The sequence below is a fragment of the Gobius niger genome, assembly GCF_951799975.1.
Source record: "Gobius niger genome assembly, chromosome: 2".
Lineage (NCBI taxonomy): Eukaryota > Metazoa > Chordata > Actinopteri > Gobiiformes > Gobiidae > Gobius > Gobius niger.
In genome coordinates this window covers 34,846,705-34,867,548 of record NC_136853.1, presented here as the reverse complement: position 1 = coordinate 34,867,548, position 20,844 = coordinate 34,846,705, and positions in this window count along the sequence as shown.

The window sequence follows — 20,844 nt, the reverse complement described above, 5'->3', positions numbered from 1 at the left end:
AGTCTTCAACAGCACATTTGTCGCAGTATTTCAGGTAAATGACCCACTATAGAATCATCACACTGTAAAACATCAGGCTCCTGACAGAGGTTTCAGACTTTAGTTTCATCAGCAGCCTCTGTCACAGCCTTATTATATTTATATGAAAATCAAGTATTTATGTTTCATTGGTGACACAATACAACTCTAACTCACTCATGATACATTGGCACAAGAGGACAGCAAAATAAATGGTTATAACTGTTCTTGAGAGACAGTTATGCCAAAATGCATCAAATTACAGGGAATTACACATGTTAACCCCTAAAGTTGGAAAATCGCCCCTGCAATAGATGTGTATTCATACTTTGGAGGTACATGATGTCATAAGTATAATAAGTAATAATAACCCTTAGCGCTTGGATCTAACCATGGCCCCAGACATGATTTCTAACTCACATTATAAGATAAGATAAGATAAGATAAGATAAACCTTTATTAATCTCACAAAGGAGAAATTCACTTGTTACAGTCGGCGTTACTTCACAGTCTTATTGTACAGTCTGACAGCAGTGGGGATGAAGGCTTTGCGGTAGCGCTCCGTCCTGCACTGAGGGTGTCTCAGTCTGCCACTGAGAGAGCTGCACAGCTCTTCTACAGTCCCGTGCAGTGGGTGGGAGGTGTTGTCCATGATGGAGGTGAGCTTGGCTAACACCCTCCTGTCCCTCACCTCCTCCACAGAGTCCAGGGGGCAGCCCAGGACGGAGCTGGCCCTCCTGACCAGCTTGTTCAGTCTGTTCTTGTCCCGCTCTGTGCTGCCCGGGGCCCAGCACACGGCAGCGTAGTGGAGAGCAGAGGCCACCACAGAGTCATAAAAAGTCCTGAGCAGAGGCCTGCTCACTCCGAACGACCTCAGTCTCCTCAGAAGGTGGAGGCGACTTTGGCCCTTCTTGTACAGGGCGTTGGTGTTGTGGGACCAGTCCAGTTTATTGTTGAGGTGAACACCCAGGTACTTGAAACTGTCCACCTCCTCAATGTCCTCCCCCTGGATGTTCAGCGGTGTGTGCGGTAGTGGCTTCCTCGTGAAGTCCATCACCATCTCCTTCGTCTTACTGGTGTTCAAGCACAGGTGGTTGCGCTCACACCAGTCCACAAAGTCTATGATGACTGACCGGTACTCCAGGTCGTTCCCCTTAGACACACAGCCCACGATGGCGGAGTCGTCGGAGAACTTCTGGAGATGACAACTGTCCGTGTTGTATGTGAAGTCCGATGTGTAGATGGTGAAGAGAAACGGTGAGAGGACGGTGCCCTGTGGGGCCCCGGTGCTGCAGACGACCACCTCAGATTCACAGCTGCGCAGCCGCACATACTGTGGTCGGTCCGTGAGGTAGTCGATGGTCCATGCGGTGAGATGTTCATCCACTCCCGCGTCCTCCAGCTTCCCCCGCAGCAGCGCCGGCCTGATGGTGTTGAAGGCACTGGAGAAGTCAAAGAACATGACCCTCACAGCGTTCCCGGCGTGCTCCAGGTGCGTGAGCGCCCGCTCCGACAGGTAGATGACAGCGTCCTCCACTCCGATGTTGGGTCTGTAAGCAAACTGCAGCGGGTCAAGGGTGGGGCTTACCACAGAGCGGAGGTGGGTGAGGATGAGCCGCTCCATCGTCTTCATCAGGTGGGAGGTCAGGGCGACTGGTCTGTAGTGGGCCGGTTCCCTGGCGTGCGCTGTTTTAGGAACCGGGATCAGACAGGAGGTCTTCCACAGGACGAGGACCTTCTCCAGGCTGAGGCTCAGGTTGTAGATGCGGCAGAGGACCTCGGAGAGCTGGTCTGCGCAGGTCCTCAGCAGCCTGGGACTGATGCCATCTGGTCCTGCAGCTTTCCCCCGCTTCAGTCGCCTCAGCTCTCTCCTCACCTGGTCCGGTGTGATGGAGAGGGGAGACCGGTGTGGGGGTGGACTGCCGGGGATGGGGCAGGTGTTAGAGGAAGTCTGTATGGTGGGGGCTGGAGACGTGGGTGCAGGGGGGCTGGAGGCAGGTGAAGGTGGTCGGGGGAGGGGGGCAGTGTCCACTGTGCTGGAGACGTGTGAAGAGGAGGGAGTGGGGGGAGAATTAAACCGGTTGAAATGTTCGTTGAATTCATCCGCCCCGCGCTGGTCTCCATCAGCTGTCCCTCTGGCACTCTGTCCAAAACCGGAGATGTTCTTCAAAAACTGACCTGCAGATAAATTGTATTAAAGACGTTAGAACTACATTTCCCATAAGCCCCGGGGGCAAATAACGCTGTAGAGATGTTGCTGACAGGGAGGAGAAGACACGTCTTTTTACGGTGGCTTCCCGCTCTTTAAACCTTTTTTCAACAAAGAAATGCACAGAGGGAAAGAGGACGGAGAGCTTCTGAAACAGGAGAGAGAGACTGACCGAAGACGAGGAGGGAAACTTTCTTCGTTCAGCTGATCTTGTGCCGGTAAAGTTTACACCCCCGCATGACACTGCAAAGCGAACATCGCAACTTCCAAATACGGTCTATAAGAATATACAAATCCATGTGACTGTAGCTGTGAAGTGAATAACATGTATCTTGTGTGCTGTATCTGACACATGCCCCTTTCTCCCGTTCTGTCTCCATCTCTCCCAGAGCTTCATAAAGTGCTCTTTTTCTCACAACATCGAGCACAAAACTAAGCGACGAGGAGACTGTTCAGTGTGTACTAGTAGTGTCGGAGGAAATATTCTGATGCAGGTTACTGTGTCATCAATTAATAATCCATGAATTATTGGCCAACATGAGCTTATTACAAAAACACAAATTGAGTTTCTGGCCTTTGAGTTATTTCTGACTTTAAAATATACAACAAATAGAAGCCTTATGAAAACCCTTGTAACATCTTAACTCCCGCCGTAACCGAGCACATTTTCTCCATGTTCATCTTTTCCCAAATCCGAAAGCTTCTTGACTGGAGAGTTCACAGTATTAGGCCTCTATGCCTCATTTGTAACTAGGCTGTGTCATTATCACGGTGTCACTTTTTTTTGTTCTATTTATGTCACATTTTTGCAGCTTTTTTGTTGGGTTTTATTGGCTTTTTTAAATTATTTTTTCTGCTTTTTTGAAAAAAAAAAAAAAAAGATTCCGTTTTTTTTAGACCATTTTTATTGCTTTTTTGACATTTTTTTCTGCTTTTTAACCATTTTTTTCTGCTTTTTTTTTTACCTTTTTTTCAGTTTTTTGGACAATTTTTTATCATTTTTTGACATTTTTTTCTGCTTTTTTGACCATTTTTTTTTTCATTTTTTTTAGACCATTTTTTATTGCTTTTTTGACCATTTTTTCTGCTTTTTTGACAATTTTTTTCTGCTTTTTTGACCATTTTTAAAGTTTTTTTATACCTTTTTTTCTGCTTTTTTGACCATTTTTTCAGTTTTTATATACCATTTTTTATTGCTTTTTTGACCATTTTTTCTGCTTTTTGACCATTTTTTTCAGTTTTTTAGACATTTTTTTTTGCTTTTTTTGCCATTTTCTCTGCTTTTTCACCACTTTTTTGACCATTTTTTTTCTCAGTTTTTTAGACCATTTTTTATTGCTTTTTTCTGTGGCATCTTTGTAACTTTTTTGTTCCTTTTCCATCCTTGTTTACGTCTCGTTTTCACCTCTAATTTGGCGCTTAATTTCCAGAAGCTTTTAGATTTGGGTAAAGCCAAACTGGAGAAAATGTGTTCGGTTCAGGTGGAAGTTAAGAGGTTAAAAATGTGTCCGGGTAATGCACAGTATATTTAAAGGCATATTCAAGGTGTAACGTGGATGACTCTGCGTTGTGTTATTTAGTAACGGTCAGGAGACGGGGTTGTTTTACAAGGGTTCTTTATCTGTGCAACAGACAAAAACGGCTGGTCAGCCTTGAACCTGGGACACGAACACTCATAGCAGCTCGGCTGCGCATTGACAGAATGGTAAAATAAATACAATAAATGTAAAAATAAATAAATGTACCTGTGCAACAGACAAAAACGGCTGGTCAGCCTTGAACCTGGGACACGAACACTCATAGCAGCTAGTGGGGGGGTACACGTTATAAACCGTTAGTGGTGGTTTAACAAGTAATCAAATAAAAATGTAGAAATTATATAACTAAAACATGTCCTTAATAATTCTACTATCATACGACATTCATACAAATGATAATTAAATGTAGAAATAAAACTTAAACAGACACCCCAACAACCGTGACCTTACCTCGGCTGCGCATTGACAGAATGGTGCCGGGCTCACGTTGTCCCCACTATTTATAGAGTTTGCCGCCACTAGAGGGCGCTTCCCCACGATTAGCACCAGTATCAAGTGGAATACAATAATTATACTGTTACAAAGGCATATGAAATAATAGTATAAAAAATAGTGAAATTAATAACCCCCGCCTGAACCGAGCACATTTTTCACATGTTTGGCTTTACCCAAATCTAAAATGTTCTGGAAATTAAGCGCCAAAATAGAGATGAAAACGAGACATAAAAAAGGATGGAAAAGAAACAAAAAAGTTACAAAGACGCAATAGATATCCCATGTGTATAACCAATGTAGCAGCACATTACATTGTACAAATGTAATTTATCTCACATGATTATACGGTTTAGTTGTAAATTGACTGATTACATAGAAATAATTGGAAGCGTGTGAGTTCTTGTCCGTAACAAGCCAGCCAGGGTTGATTGTGTTTAGCGTGTATAAATGCGTGTAGCTGACCAGTTCACAGTGAGAGCTTTGACTGCTCACTGGAGTCCAGTCGTGTGTTAAAAGCACTCCCAGCATGCACTAGGAGCTCCATTCATTTCACATCATTAAACTGTTAGGAGTCCAACGGAGAGCGCGGGTGTTTGGTCCGATATTTGTTTCTTCTATTGATGGCCTAGAGTGCTGTACCTATTGTGTGTGATCACCTTTCTGTTGACAACTTGTCAGTCTCCTACAATGAAAAACAACCTTTATAAATGTGTTTTCTTTGATAATGTCATGCACTTTATTTTTGATTTCTTTCCATGCTCAGTACGGAAACTCTGCTGATGTAGTTAGAGGCACTATACGGATGGGCCGGGAAACTTCACAGACTGACTGTGCCGGATGGATGATACAGAATAACAAGTCACATCTCTTTGTATGTTTCCACGACAGATAAAACCACGATAAAAAAAATTAAAAAAAAGCTTTTTAGAATGTAACAAGGATACGCAAGCAGCATTACCCACCCCTTCCAAAAAAACATACCACTTTGTCCTCTGTTTGAACCCAACCCAAGTACTGCAGGGGACATCTGTATTCTCTGGAGTTGAGAGTCCTCTCCACCTGCAGAATGACAATCACCTCACAATCAATATCAGTTTCATCATAAAGTTCAGCACTTAACAACAACTTTGTTCTGACTCCCTGTGACCCTTTACTCTTTATAGACAAGTGGATTCATGTAAGGCCGCTAAAATGTCCATCAAAGCTGTGACTATCTTCATGGATATTCGAGTTTTCTGTCCGTTATTAAGTCTCTTTACTCCTCCCACATTTCCGAGTTGTAGGAAGTCAGCTGAATTTTAATGGAATAAATGAAAAAGCTTTTCAGAAGAATATTCTCTCTGATCTATAAAGCTCAATGTGGGGGGAAAGGTGATAACTTCGAAATGATCAGAGACTCTTTAAAATCTGGGCGTGAATAATTTAGCACCAGTGCAATCACATGATCTGTGTCATCAAACATGAGCCTGTTCAATCATGAGCTTCACAATTTGGGGGGCCTTTAAAAACGAACATTTATTAGACAATTATTGTGGCTAAAGGTCGATATGCATACTTACAACACGGGGTATTACGGTAGTGTCATTTGGATTTGATTTATAAATTTTACACAGAGAACCACAGTTTGATGAAAAAAATGGAATAACAGCATGTAATTTCCTAAAGTCTCTGGATAGTTTGATGGACCGCTTGTGGGAACTGCTCCAGTTTAATGGAACCCAGACAAAACCCGAGACCCAAGAGCCACAGGTAAAGTGGACAGTCTTTATGCCTCTGTACACCGTCAAAACAACACCGTTATTATTAGTGGACTTCCCTCCCAAATTGCTGCTGTTGCCGTGATGTTGCTGCAGTGATATGACACCACGCATAACCTGCTTATCAAACGTGCACATTTTTCTTGCATTTAAAATCCTTGTAGTCATGATGAATGCAACAGCACCCGCTAAACTATAACATTTGTTTTTTCTCCGCCACAGATTTTGAGCATTGTGACAAAATCGCTGTTTTACATTTTAATTTGTGCTGTGGCCTTTTGGTATTTATCAGACTCAAATCTCAACTGCACATGCTTTTTGCTTCACTTGTACTACAGGCGGCCCACGGGCCAAATCAGATGATTCAATTTCAAAGAAAGAAAGTCTCTAGCCCATTCCTGTGCGGAGTTACGATTTTTTTTTAAAGAAATAACCAGAATGCTCACTCCAGCCACTAGGGGGCTCTTTAAATAAAGAAAGGAAAGAATTCCACACGTGTCCAGCAGAGGGCACTGACATACTAAGAGATCAGGATGCAAACAACACATTATAATCCTGTGGTAAATGGACAGTCTGCCCCTGGGCAGCTGTGGCTTGTAAATTGTATACAAGTATAGTATGTATACACTTTATATATAGTATATAATATATGCCCTGTCCTCCCTCCCCTGCAGCCTCACAACATTAATATATCCACTTTTAAGGAAAAAAGAACCATAGAAAATTAAATTGAGTCTTAAACTTATATGCTTTTACCTTCACTATTATCCCAAAGAAACCTATACATTGGGTTAAAATTGAAACAATTCAATTTAAATCCAATGTATTGCACAGCTCTAACCTCATTGCATGTTTATCTATTTGAAAGTGCTGCAACATTTTGGTGAAAACTACTGGTACGTGTTGACCCATCTATCCAACCAAGACACCTGCACGGCATAGCCGTACAACAGCCATATCTCCACTGATATACTATCTAAGTGACCGCAGACCATGGGATTTCTTCATTGCTCAAATCGGCTATCCCCCTCTTTCGAACGGCTGGATGCTATCTCGGGCCCCAGGCAATCTCAGACAAAGTCATATGTCACAAATAGGTGTCAACTCTTATTACAGAGGGGAGGGGTTCAAGGCAAAACACACTTGTCACAGATGGTCAGAGCTTTCTCCATGACCAGCCCTGTGCTGCATATCACAACCTGTCGCTTAATATAGAGCTGCACTGCTTTATCGGCTTGATCATGAAGAAGGCAAGTCAACAAAAAATCATTTTTAAAAAGTGTGCTGTTAATTTTAAGTTTACAAAGTTATTTCAACAGGGGCAAAATGATTAATTTTGTATGAAGCTACAGATCGCAACAATTGTTACAACAAGCAGAGTTTTGAAACCCAAAAGGTCTATTTGAGAGATAAGCTAAAAATGGTGAATGGACTCAACTTATATTGCGCTTTTCTACCTTTATCAGGCTCAAAGTGCTTACAGTAAGGAACCAGTCACCCATTCACTCTCTCATTCACCAATGTAAGCAGACACTGGAGGCAAGTAGAGTGAAGTGTCTTGCCCAAGGACACAACGACAGTGTGCATTTGCAGGACCTGGGATGCAAGCTGTCACTTGGGACTTGTTAAAAAAGTTTCTGGGATGGACTCCATGGAAGCACTACTTTAACTATTGCCTCAGCCCTGTCGCCTGTTGGATTAGTGGCCACTTTGTGGTACTGCAGCTGAGAATCCCATCAGGCCTAGATGGGACGTTCTTCATGAAGCCCAATGTAAAAGCTGTGATAGGCTGACAGGCCAACAACTTAGGTCATATTTTGTAGTAACTGTTACTGTAGTTTAACATCATAGACATGTTCTCCAATAACATTCCTGTAATTGCCTTATTTATTTTCAGATTTAGCCTTGCCAGTGACAAGACACCCAGTAACCTGGAATAAACTGCAGAGGCTACACAGATGATCTTTCCAGGCAACATCGGAAAAGTTAACCTTGACTAGTCAGCCAAGTTATTATTTCCAGACCTAATAGCACTATTCATTGGAGCTGCCATTCTGGCTCATTTAAAGATTACAGAACAAGCAGGATTTCTCAATAGTATCAACTACAGGTTATATATTAGAAACTGATGTATGGTTTTTGCTTTGGGTTTGTTTTGGCCCCTTTTATCAAAATGAATAATAGTTTGCAGTTTGTGCGTCTAAAATTTCCTGTCGCTTGTAGCTGCTTTGTGTGTATTTTTGAATCAAAGTTTTTTTGAGTTCAGACTTCTTGGAAAAGACCCTGACCTTATGCAAAATGATCACAAAAGCGAGTACTAAATCAAATGCTCTAACATTATTTGTATTATTTTTTACTATTATTATTGTTATTATTATTAGATGCCGAATTACTTCATAATAATTTCCATCCGCTTTTTGCACCCTATCTTTTGAAACCCTTCACTGCACTTTATAACTATCTCCCTGTAGCCCCAGGTCACATTTTATTTAAACATATGATCACAACGGCTCCACAATCAGTCATCAGCTGTGCGTGTTTACACATTCATACTCACCCTCCACTGGCAAGACATCTGCTTTTAAACCCTAATGTGGCTTTATGCACGAGCCCATCCTCCAGAGCAGAAACAATCGTGTTAGAAATATTCCCTTCTGTTGTTGTGCATGTTTGAGCCACACTTAAGGCACTGGCCGCATTTCCCATATTGGATTCCTCTCATCACTTGCAGAAATTTGAAGTGAGCGTTTACATTGTGCACTTTGAAAAAGAATTTTGCATAAAATTACAATTTGAAACAACTATTTTCCAGTGCATTTCTGTGGCAGCAGCATCGCCGTTGTGTTGATACAATGGTCGGTGAAGTTAAAGCTACAATAACTCTTATGTATTTACCATATATAAAGCTCAGAGAAGTGACAGTGCATTTACAAGGATGCAGATGTTTGGCTGGTAACTGGATGGTTGTTGACAGAAAAAAAATATTGTTCCAAGTTCAAAATGTCATTGCTAAATATGCCATTAAATGTGAAAGGGGCAAGCATGTCACAGTTAACGTCATAACCCCCACCTAAACCGAAAACATTTCTCCAGTTTGACTTAAAGCAGTACTAAGTAACGTGTTTACCTTAATAAATCCTTTTCGTAGCCCCTGTGGGGGCAACACAAGTGTTTATGGGATGATTGGGGGGTCTTTCATCTCCCCCTGGTGTCTCTGGCCAGAAAACCATGTTTGCAACTTGACTGCCACCGGTCTGGAGAAAGCAATACACACTAATGGAATCACGAAGAAGAAGCTAACATGCTAACGGACAAAGCTAACTGCAGGCTAACGTCACTTTAAACAGTATTTACAGCCAAGTTGGGGTGAAAAAAAATATTTCCATTGTATAATTGGATGCACAGTAACACTCTCCCCCTTCGCCTTTCCTGTCAGCGTAGTATTTACTCTCCAAGACAATTAATAAGTTAAACAATCGTAACTTGCTACGACACCTGCAGTTGCGCTTATGGCCTCTAGGGGGAAGAGTTACTTAGTACTGCTTTAAAGCTGCCTGAGGTGATGTCTTTTTTAAATGTTTTCATCAGCAGGTGGAGTAGTGAACTCTGCTCTGCTCCAGGGACATTTCAAGAGGATTTCAGCTGCATCAGAGCAGGTCGGTCAGATGTTTGTCAGTTCACCATCTTTTTGTAAACTTCTGTCGTAATGCTAAACTGTTAGCCGCTAACTGTTGCTGCATCTTCTGCTTCGAACATTTGCGATCTCTTGTTCACGGGTTTGTGTTTACATGGTGCGGGGCTCATGTGGGGGTGAGGGATGTGTTGGGGAGGTGAGGTGAGGGCATGGACCTGTTATAATAAACGGGTGAGGGAGATGCGAGGTGCAGCGCTGGTCTTCTTCTGCAGCTTGCGAGTGTGGCGGACCTGGTGGCGGACCTGGTGGCACATCTAGTGGCGCTTATTGGTAATGCATCGGTGCCGGACCGACAAAACGAGATTGCTTAGAGCAGTGGTTCTCAACCTGGGGGTCGGGACAATTTTGGGGGGGTCGCCAGATCATGTAGATAAAATATACATACTCTTTTTAGCGTGTATTATAATATTTTATTGTGGCATGTGTGTGCCATTATATTTTCATAATTTGATGAATTTTATTTAAGCCATTTGTTTTTCTCTTTTTAAAGCAGTACTAAGTAACTCTTCCCCCTAGAGGCCATAAGTGCAACTGCAGGTGTCTTATTAATTGTCTTGGAGAGTAAATACTATGCTGACAGGAAAGGCGAAGGGAGAGAGGGTTACTGTGCATCCAATTATACAATGGAAATATTTTTTTTCACTCAAACTTGGCTGTAAATACTGTTTAAAGTGACGCTAGTTAGCTTTGTTAGCTTAGTTAGCTTTGCCCGTTAGCATGTTAACTTCTTCTTCGTGATTCCACTAGTGTGTATTGCTTTCTCCGGACCGGTGGCAGTCAAGTTGCAAACATGGTTTTCTGGCCAGAGACACCGGGGGAGATGAAAGACCCTCCAATCATCCCATAAACACTTGTATTACCCCCACAGCGACTACGGAAAGGATTTATTAAGGTAAACACGTTACTTAGTACTGCTTTAAGAATTATATAGGCTAATGTTCCGATTTCTCACAGTTTCCCCTTTAACTGTTATAATGGGGGTCGCGGCTCCAAAAGGTTGAGAACCACTGGCTTAGAGTAGCTTTAAGCCTAAAAGGTAAAATAAAAAAAAGCATCAAACTAGCAATGAAAACGAGGATGAAGACAAAAAAACAATAAGAAAGCATAAAAAAGCAACAAAAACAGAACAAAAAGCGACAAAAGAAAGCAATGGAAAAGTAACAAAAACGATTAAAAAATGTGACAAAAATGCAGTTACGATCACTTTTGTAGGTCTTAGCTTTCAACTGAGGCATTACACTGCTGCTCTCCAGTTGAGAAGCTTTTAGATTTGGGTAAAGCCGAACTGGACAAAAGGCACTCGGTTCAGGTGGTAAGTAGCCTGAAAAGACCAATATGATTCCTCTCTATATTTATTTTTTAAACAGAGGGGTATCAGTCTGGAGACCCCGCCCCCGGTGGCGGCATCAGACAAATCAAAACGATCCCGTGCAATCAGATTCGTTTATTACCGTCACATTTATTTGCGCCACCAGAAGCGCTTCGACAGTCGGTGAGTTTCGTGATTCATAATCCTGCACAAATATTAATGCAAAAACCGCTAACACCACATGAACGGCAGACGCCCGCCCTTCGCTGATTGGTTGAGTCCACTTCCTCTTGCTTGCGTATGTACCACTGTGGGAAATGGAATTGACGGTGTGGTGACCAGACTCACTCACTCATACAGTGGTTCACAGGCTAGAGGGTAAGAGGTTAAGGAATCGATGAATCAACTACTCACACTTTGTCATGGAAGTACAGTAAGTCATTTATGATTGTTTAGCAAACCGTTACCGTTGTTACCAATCTTTTGTATTTTATGTCTTCTTCCATCACTGATTCCGATTTGAGTGATATTGCCTCCTCTCCGTCAGTCAATTCTGTTTTTCTGTATCTCTGCCTGTCTTTCCTGAGCCTTTTAATCCTCTGTTTGGGATTGTGTGAAAATCCCTCCTGTCTCCACAAACAACCCACTGACCAATACAAGTGTCATTGAGCCTTGGCCTCATTACTTCCATGTCTAGATAACATCTCAACCAACCTTCAAGCCATTGTACTGTATTTCTCTCGCTACCGTTCCCTCTTGGCCATTGGTAAAGAATGTACAAAGCGAGTGACATTTGGCACAGTGAAATCCCAATGTTTTTGAATCTCCATAGTCATGATTTGGACGATAACTGTCTATCACTGCTTTTGAAATACAATACTGTTTCAACCGGGAGGCAATGACCAATAAAGGAAGGTCTAAATCTGCCCTTGGTGGATCAACTTTAAAATACAGCTGAGCCACAGACCTTGTTAAACACTTGTGGGGTCACTAAAAGGGATGCTGGGATGATGGCCTCTCTGATCAGGGGATCTTGTCGGTGTTGGGAGTCTGGGGATCACACAGGGGTTCTGACCTCCTCTGTCAGCCCAAATTAATGAGGTAATTAAAGGCTCAGGTGGAATTAGCAGTAGCCACCTTAAGTGCCCTCGGGCAGGCAGGAGGGGACCGCTGCTGGCTTCACAAACAGCGGAGGAGGGAAAGGTCAGAGCGGACACAACTGTTGGTGAAAACAGGATTTATCGGGTCGCTCTGGGGACCTCGGTCAACACTCAGATGCAGAGGGGTCACAACTGTTCGCATTTACCACAGCTTATCGTGAGTGGGTACTGGTGTGACACTGAATTGAACAGTTTTTGAACAATTGAACATTTTCTCCACCTGCTGAGGTCTTGAGGTCTTTTACAAACGTGTCGTGCATGTTCAGATGGATACAGCTCATTGTCAAGAGCTGCTTAGTTGTACACAAGCATTGCAGTTTTTCCATCCGGAGGAGATTCTATCCTGGGCCTAGTGCTGAGTGCGTCTGGCTCCTTCCATAGGAGTGAGCTCCAGGTAAAACCCTGTGTGCTTCCCCACGTGTTTGAGCATGACTTTTCTTTGTGATGTTAAAGTCTGTAGTAGATAGGGGATGTTTGGTTAAAATATCAGTGTTTATAACGGCATGACTCTGAAGAACTTTGCTAATGTCTTCAATTACCCCTGAATTGTTGTGCTGTTAAAGTGTCGTCCCCCGCTCTTCCCCCTTCTCCCCCTTTAACAGACGCAGATGCTCCTTGTTTGTTCATATGCAAAATATCAAAGTACCTCGGGCTATTCGACATATGTAGTGTACAAGTTAAGCGGGAAAACAGCCTTCTATAAAAGTCACACGTAAACTTTGTGGACTGTAAGTACTAAGATTGATGAAGCATGTCTTCTACTGTAATAACTGTCGACTATCATCTTAAGCTTTATTTAAAGCAGTACTAAGTAACTTGTTTACCTTAATAAATCCTTTTTGTAGTCCCTCTGGGGTGGTAATGGAATGATTGTGGGGTCTTTCATCTCTCCCTGGTGTCTCTGGCCAGAAAACCACAATTGCAACTTTCCCTGCTCCGACCCGGAGGCGCAATACACACTAATAGAATTGCAAAGAAGAAGCAAACAGGCTAACGGGCAAAGCTAACTGCAGGCTAGCTTCACTTAAACAGTATTTACAGCTAAGTTTGAGTGAAAAAAATATCCCTCTATCCCTTTGTATTTTTTGTCATTGTAGTATTTACTCTCACAGACAATTAATGAGTAAAAAAAACGCAACATACACGTAGAGACAACAATGGGTGCTGGCATTTTGAATGATCAAGGGAAGCGCTAAATCACTTTTCCATGTCGTCCTTTATATGCATACAATTTTTTAATGCAAGACACTGCAGGTGAATAGAGGGAATAAAAACATAATTGGAGACATTAACCTTTGATGTAGATTACTGACATAAGCATGTGTAAAACTGTATTGCAAGTTTTCTTTCAATGCCTTTCTTAAAAAAAAAAAAAAAATGAATGAATGAGAATAGATCCAGGTTTAAATGTATGTGAAGTGTAAATGTATACAGTATTTTGAGAAACAAAGAAAAAGAGTCTAGAGGTCACTTGCAAAAAGGTAATAACAATATACATAATCCAAAGAAAACATTTGGCTGTGCAAAATACTTATAAGAATTGATTTATTTTTCTGTTTTCAATTTATAATTGTCATCCTTTGTAGATGACGTTAAACCCTAACACGTTGAAATTGCAGTAACATGCGTTGTATATTCTTGTATAACGCTGTAACTATGGTTGTACTAATATAAGCTGATGGCTGTTCTTACATTGTCCACTTGAGCAACACTCTTCATTCCTCTTCATTGTTTCAAAGTCTGTGTGCCTGGAACTGGTGGTGCTTTGTTAGGTTGTCTCTGAGCAGTTGTGGCTGAAGGACTACGCTATACTTAAATAAATCCCACCTGTGTCTTTGACTGTGTAATTGAGTCAAAGACACCGATGGATTTCAACCGTTGCTTTTTCTCATTTAAGTCTCTGCAGGAAGGCACAAGGCCTTTTTCTCAGGCAAACACTCAAAGCCTTATTACATTCACTTTCATCAGTTCTCCATCCGTCAGAGATAATTAGGCTCTCCACCAAGTGCACAGTCTCTTAGGCCCAGGATTATTATTAAATTGTCCAGCAGTAGATTGTAGATTCATCTTTGATTGTACCAGACCTCCAGTCATTCCTTGCAGGTGGTCCAGAATGCAGCCCGAAATTACCTGAAAATATGAGCACATCACCTCTCTCATAACTTCTGCACTGGCCTCTCTACACTAACTCTTTTTCAGCTCTGTAAATTTCTGGTTTTATTTATGTCCATAAAACCAGATTGGCTCCCCTTAAACCGCTTCTGTCTGTCCATGTTCTAGCATATAGTGTACAGCTGTTTGGGCAGTGACAGATGTTTCGGTTGTGTTTTGTAAGTAATACTGACCTTAGATTTCATCAGACACAGCGTTGGAGCCTTCAGCATGAACCTGTGGGCCTCTGCAGCTCTCACCAGCGGAGCGTCTTGTGATGCGTCTTGTTGATTGTCCTTTGCGCACGTCCTCTGGTGTCAGTCATCGGTGTGGTTCCTACAGCTTTGACTTCTACTCTCTCGTACAGAGCAGCAGACCCGTGGAGCACTCCGCTGGACCCTCGCTCCTCTGGTTCCACGGCGAACCACATGTGACACCTGCCATAAACACACCAAGCGCCTATTTGATGGCGGCGCGACAAAGACTTTTCTCTTCTCTCATATATGTGTCGTATGCTTCATGCTGCACGATTGCACCGAGAAAAAAATCATAGTTTCACAGATTCTCATTCCCTTCCATTTTAAGCTGTTTACGTGCTTATCTTTTTATTGTGTTTCTTTAACTTCTTAACCCCCACCTGAATTGAGCACATTTTCTCCAATTTGGCTGTACCCTTGGGCTATTCACCCATGCTGCAGCCAAAAATCAATACACATAGACAACATAAATAAAATATAAACATACAACGGGCCTGCCCCATTCTATAATTGCATAATACAAGAGAATGTCCATTATCCATTATCCATTGTTCATACAGTTCATCTTTGTATAGATTTGTTCAACAGCCTGATTGAAGCCGGGACAAAAGAGTTTTAAAATCTGTTGAGATTGCAGCGGGGGACCCTGAGCCTTCTTCCCGGAGGCAACATTTCGTACTCTGAATACAGATAATGTGACGGAGCACTCAAAATCTTGTTGGCCAAACGCAGAGTGGCCTGTTCATTGAGGCTCAAGTAACAAAACGAACAAAAAGCGCTTCAAAAATGTGACAGAAACGCTGCGACAGTGTGACAAAAAAGTTACGATCACTTTTGTAGGCCTTAGCTTTCAAATGCGGTATTACACTGTTGCTCTCCAGTTGGGAAGCTTTTAGATTTGGGTAATACCGAACTGGAAAAAATGGTTCAGACCTCTTCAGAAAGGCATTTACGCAAAAAAATCAAAACAAAAGATATGAACTGTTGAATTTAATCGAGACACATGATTCACATAATGATGCTATGTAAGCAGGAAAGGATATAATTATGATTCCATAAAGATATATACAGTATACGTTTCTTGTAAAAACCCTCACACCAGTGTAAAAAAAAGTCTATCTTAATTTTAGTTATTTATTCATCAAAAAACTATGCTGAATATTTTATGTTTTCTGAAAAGTCATAAAAGTACAAATGATTTGAAGTTTGCCTCAATTGAGGAGAGGTCTCTGTTTCACACCTGCCCCCTGCTGGCCAGCCCACACAGTGCTGTTTGTTTTTATGTCAGGCAAAAGCATTAGCCATGGCACATGAAATGTCAAGGGAAAAAAATCCCAGCGGCCTGAAATAATGCAAGTCTGCTTTTTTTTTTTTGTAGATTATTATTTTTTTTCCGCTTTTGATAATTTTGTAATAATCGAAATCGTAATTGAATTTCGATTAATTACACAGCCCTACACCAGTGGTCTACTGCTGCTGGACTGTTGTCTATAACCTCCATGTTTTCCCAACAGAGGAATTTCCTCTAAATTTTACTACAGCTCCCCTATACTAATTGCAAGCTCAAACTACAGCAACTGAAAAAAAAAGGAAGAAAAGAAACACAAGGTTGCAATCTTGAGCTCCAGAGAAAGGGAGTCCGCCTGACTATCATTTGATTAGCTTATATAACAATAAAATAATAACAACTATTCACAATATTCACTTTTTTTTTTAACCAGTAAATTATCCATTTGAAAAATAGTTGCTCTAATTCTAATATTTTCAAGCCATGGTGCTCTTTCTCTAGCCTTGTCCCTCCTTTTTTTTTTTTTTTTTTTTTTTGCCTCGTTTTTCAGGCTCACTGAATTGAGGGAAAATGACATTTAATTACAGGAGAGCAGTCACGCAGTTCGGCTAATTACGATCCCAGTAGTTCAGTCATCTTATCTAATTAACTTTCACTTTCATGAAAGCTTAATGCTGCGCCGTACCCCTGCTCCGCATGTGTAACACTTCAGCAATATTGACAAGTCGCTGGAAATTAATTTTTAAAAGCAAAGTTATTACCAACAAAAACAGAGCGGATCTTTTAACCTCTTCAACTTGTGTCCGATCTTTTTGAGAAAATGCCGGGTAATCGTAATTGACTGAGCGCCGCTGTATGCTTAAAAATAAATGAACCTAATCAATCAAAGAGAAGGTGGTGATAATTCATAGGCGTATTGATTGTTAAAAGCACAGTGCACACTCTGATTCACATTCATTATGACACTCTCAGAGGACGATCAATTCATTATTATGCTTGCCCTTGACCACATTGTTAGCATGCTTACTGGGCCATAATGCACCAAGTGTATGCAAGCGTTTGTTGATGGTGTCATTCTTCATCTAACACGGGAATTGGAGTCATTAGAACCACTTTCAAATCCACTTTTGTTTGCTTTGGAGTGTTATTATATGAAGTGTTCTTTCTTTCTCTATTGACTAATTGTTGATTTTTGAGCCTTCCCACAAAAACTCTGCATCACAGGATTATTCTGCTCCTTCTGAGTTATTCCCTGTGCCTTCTCCACCTATATGCAACATTTTGCCAGCATATTTGAAATGTGTTTGACAAGGAATGCTGCTATTTTGCGATTAGTTAACCAGGGTAGTCCCATAGATGCAGACGGCCTGTCGTTAATAGAAGGGGGAGTGGCCTATGGGGTTTTAATTGCACCACATATCACAAAGTTTTTAATGCACCACACAAGGACAGAGAACTTAATATTGTAGTTTCCTGTTTGTTTATTCCCTTTTCTTCCTCCAAATCTAAATGGTTTATATGATTTCAATCTTGAATGTTTGCCCTTCCTCATGTTCATTACCCCATTCAGTTTACCTTTACCTCTATTATTATTGTTTCTTTACTATTATTTGTTACTATCATCATTTTTCATGTTCCACGATTTGGTTTGCTTTCATCTTTTTTGTTTTCTCACTTATTCATATCTCACACCTACTCAGCACACATACCACACATCCACGCCATGCAGAACGAATAATCAAATATGTACCCTACCCTTATGTGTCTTTCCTTTGTCTATTTGCTATTTGTAAGCTTTGTTTTATGTCTGTAAAAAAATATTAAAAAATAAATAAAAGACGAGGGAGAAAAACTGAATCTTTTGGGGAACACAATTTTTCACTGTTTTTAGCCATTTTCTGGTGGAATATGAACTTATTTATCACACATGAATAAAGTCAAGTCTAAATCGGGTCCCTATGGATGTTTATTCACAGCAGACTGTTCAGTAGAAGCGAAAAAACGGCAGTCGCATCAAGCGCTAGCTAGCGTTAGCATGTAGCATCATGTTAGCATTCTCCGTTATTAATGTAATTATGGGCTGTTGAACCACTTTGCTCCTCTCCATGTTTTTGTATCTTTAGAAAACAATATTCATATTTTTCTCTTCTTTGTTTTCCCCTTAACCGTTTCAAACATGACCATATATGGGCGATTCCAGAGATGCCGTCTGTATCTATTGAGAATCTGACTCAAACATACATTTTGCTTTAGTCTCACGTTTATCACTAAATGGAGACTACAGTAAAGAGCCATACCATTTGATTGTGTGCTCATTTGCTTAAAGGTGCACTATGCAAATTTTTATCTGGAAAAAACAACGTTTATATTAGTGTGCATTTGACCTTGCAGTGACCCAGCAGTTGTGAGCGGTCAGAATGGTGCCTTTACTTTCCATCACAGTGGTCTCTATGACGCACCAGGATCAATTGTTTGGAAGGTTTCTACTGCTGACGGACCCTCTCGCTAGAAAACCAAGGTTCAATACACGAAATAGCAACTTTTTTTTTTTTTTTTATAAAAAGTTGCATAATGCACCTTTTAATATTATACAGATCCAATCCAAAAACAAAAATAACATCATTGTTCAGAATGCAGCTCAGTAAAAAGTACACGGGTCATCCTGTATGCACTGCACATACAGTTTAGCATTACTCTTTGGATGTTCTCACACAGCTCTGGTGACAAATGTTAGTGGTCTGTCGTAATGCTGCAGACTTCAGCGATCCCCAGCAGCAGATTAATGCCTGCTATGTCTTTCATTATACTGTCCCTCTCTGTCCATACCAGCCACTAAGTCATCCCTGTAAGCTGTCCATATCTGTTCAGGTAATGGCACATGCATTATATGTTTGCATAATGTAGCTCAAGATGCATTGAGTTGAATAAATAAACATGCCCAGCCATGCTTTGCCTGGTTCTTGTTAAAAGTTTTGAAAAATGGGCTAAAAAAGCAAATTACATCTACATAATAATCTGACAATTTGAACCCTGTTTTGTATGTGAATAACCAAAAATAAAGTGCATTCATTATCATTGTTAAAATGACAAATGTTGATTTTAAATTTTTATTCTCTGAAAATATATTTTTACTTTATTACTCAACGTTATATTTCAGTTGAGCCCTTTACCTGAAGTAGCACATTGGTATATTATGAATACTTTCTCTCTACAAGATGAATCTCATGGCTATTCCTTAAAGGGGCTAGATGCAAGTTAGCCATTTTATACTCACTACTGCCACCTCAGGTAATACGTGTAACTGCACCTTCCATATTAAGCGCGTGCATGACGGCAATTCGGACCCGAAGTGACACCTTTTTGAGTGACAGTGCAGGATTTTAGAGGCAGTTGTGGTGAACAGGTCTGGGCTCATTCTACACATTAGGACATTGTTGGAACATTTAGGGGGAGGAAATGAGATAATTTGACCATTTTTGAACTCCGTATAGTCTCTTTAACAGCCATTTCTGCACAGGTCGTGTGTTGGCTCCCACAGTTGGAACTGTAGCAGGCTAAATCACTTGTCCCTGTCGTGCGTCTCAGGGCTGTGCCTGGCTTGTCTTATCAGTCTATCGACAGTGAGCCTGCTGTCTTCTGCTGTCGGTCGGAGCTGGACAGTCTCACCACGGGGGAATACTAATACAAATGCAAAGTTGTTTTGTTTGCTCACCTCAGCACACATTGATCCCTGCAGGAGGAAACAGGTGACTGATGAAAAAAGCAGGCATAGACATGCAGCCGTGTCTACTACGCCATTGTGACACACACATGCAGATTTTATAATGCGTAATACTCCAGCTTTATTTACCGGTAGTGACCCAGCAAGTAACTTTTCCTGCAGTTATTTCCATCACTTTTCAGCATTGTTTAGCCTATATTTCTCATGTGTTTTATTATGTATGTAATTTCACCATCCCATCGTTCAGGTTAGGACATTGTGGGGCCAATGTGGTGATATTTCTTGTTAAATAATGTGTTGCAATTGAGCTTCAGCAATTTTAATTAAAGTCTGTCAGGTCCACCTTTGCCTGTGCCCAAAACGTAACTTTAAAACTGACTTTTATGTTCCAGCCACACAGAAAGTTGTCAAATGCGTTATGACTGTATAATAAATTTATGGCTGTGTTGTTTGAAGCCTTTATATAACAAAGTTTGCTGCTTGGACTGGTTTGAAGCTGTCTACTGAAGCTTTTTCTTGTGGGCATCTGAAGGATGTTAGAATTATCACAATCAATCGGTAAACAGGAAACTTAATCATCAATATATATTTCCACGTCAGTCACTGTCAAAGGATCTGTTGACGATTTGAGCTCCTCATCATCTCCTCCACACTCACCTTCACATCCCACCACTGCAGCTTCTGAGAAGAGCGATGCAAATGGCTGCCAGGGAAAGGCCAGATCTAATCTTAAGGTTTATTCTAATTAAAAGGGATTAACTTTCACAGAATTTCCCCCAGAGACACGCTTAATGTCCTGTTTGTAAATAGAGACGCCATCCTCTTAGTCAATTAGATGGGAGAAGATGCAGTGGGATTAAGTTGACTCTAGGTGCCTCTTATGCATGTGCAGGGGAACATAGAGGGACACTATGACTGGAACCGCAGAGAGAAAGGCCTCTGGGACCATGTTTACAGGAAAAAATCATTTTAGTACCTCAGTATGTGCACTGATCAATTATTTATCTATAAAAGCATTAATTTTTTTGTAAATTGAATGAAAATGCTTTGTTCGGGTCTGTTTCACATCTATTTTGTGAGTTCTCTCTATAGAACTGAAAAAGTTTGAGAGAGAAATTTTATAAATCAAACAAATGCGGTAAGTAAAAAGATGTTGGAGATTGCAAATTATTTCTTGAATAAATGAAATGAATATATATAACAAAATAAATCTTCAATAATACTTAAGTACGACTAATTGCATATTT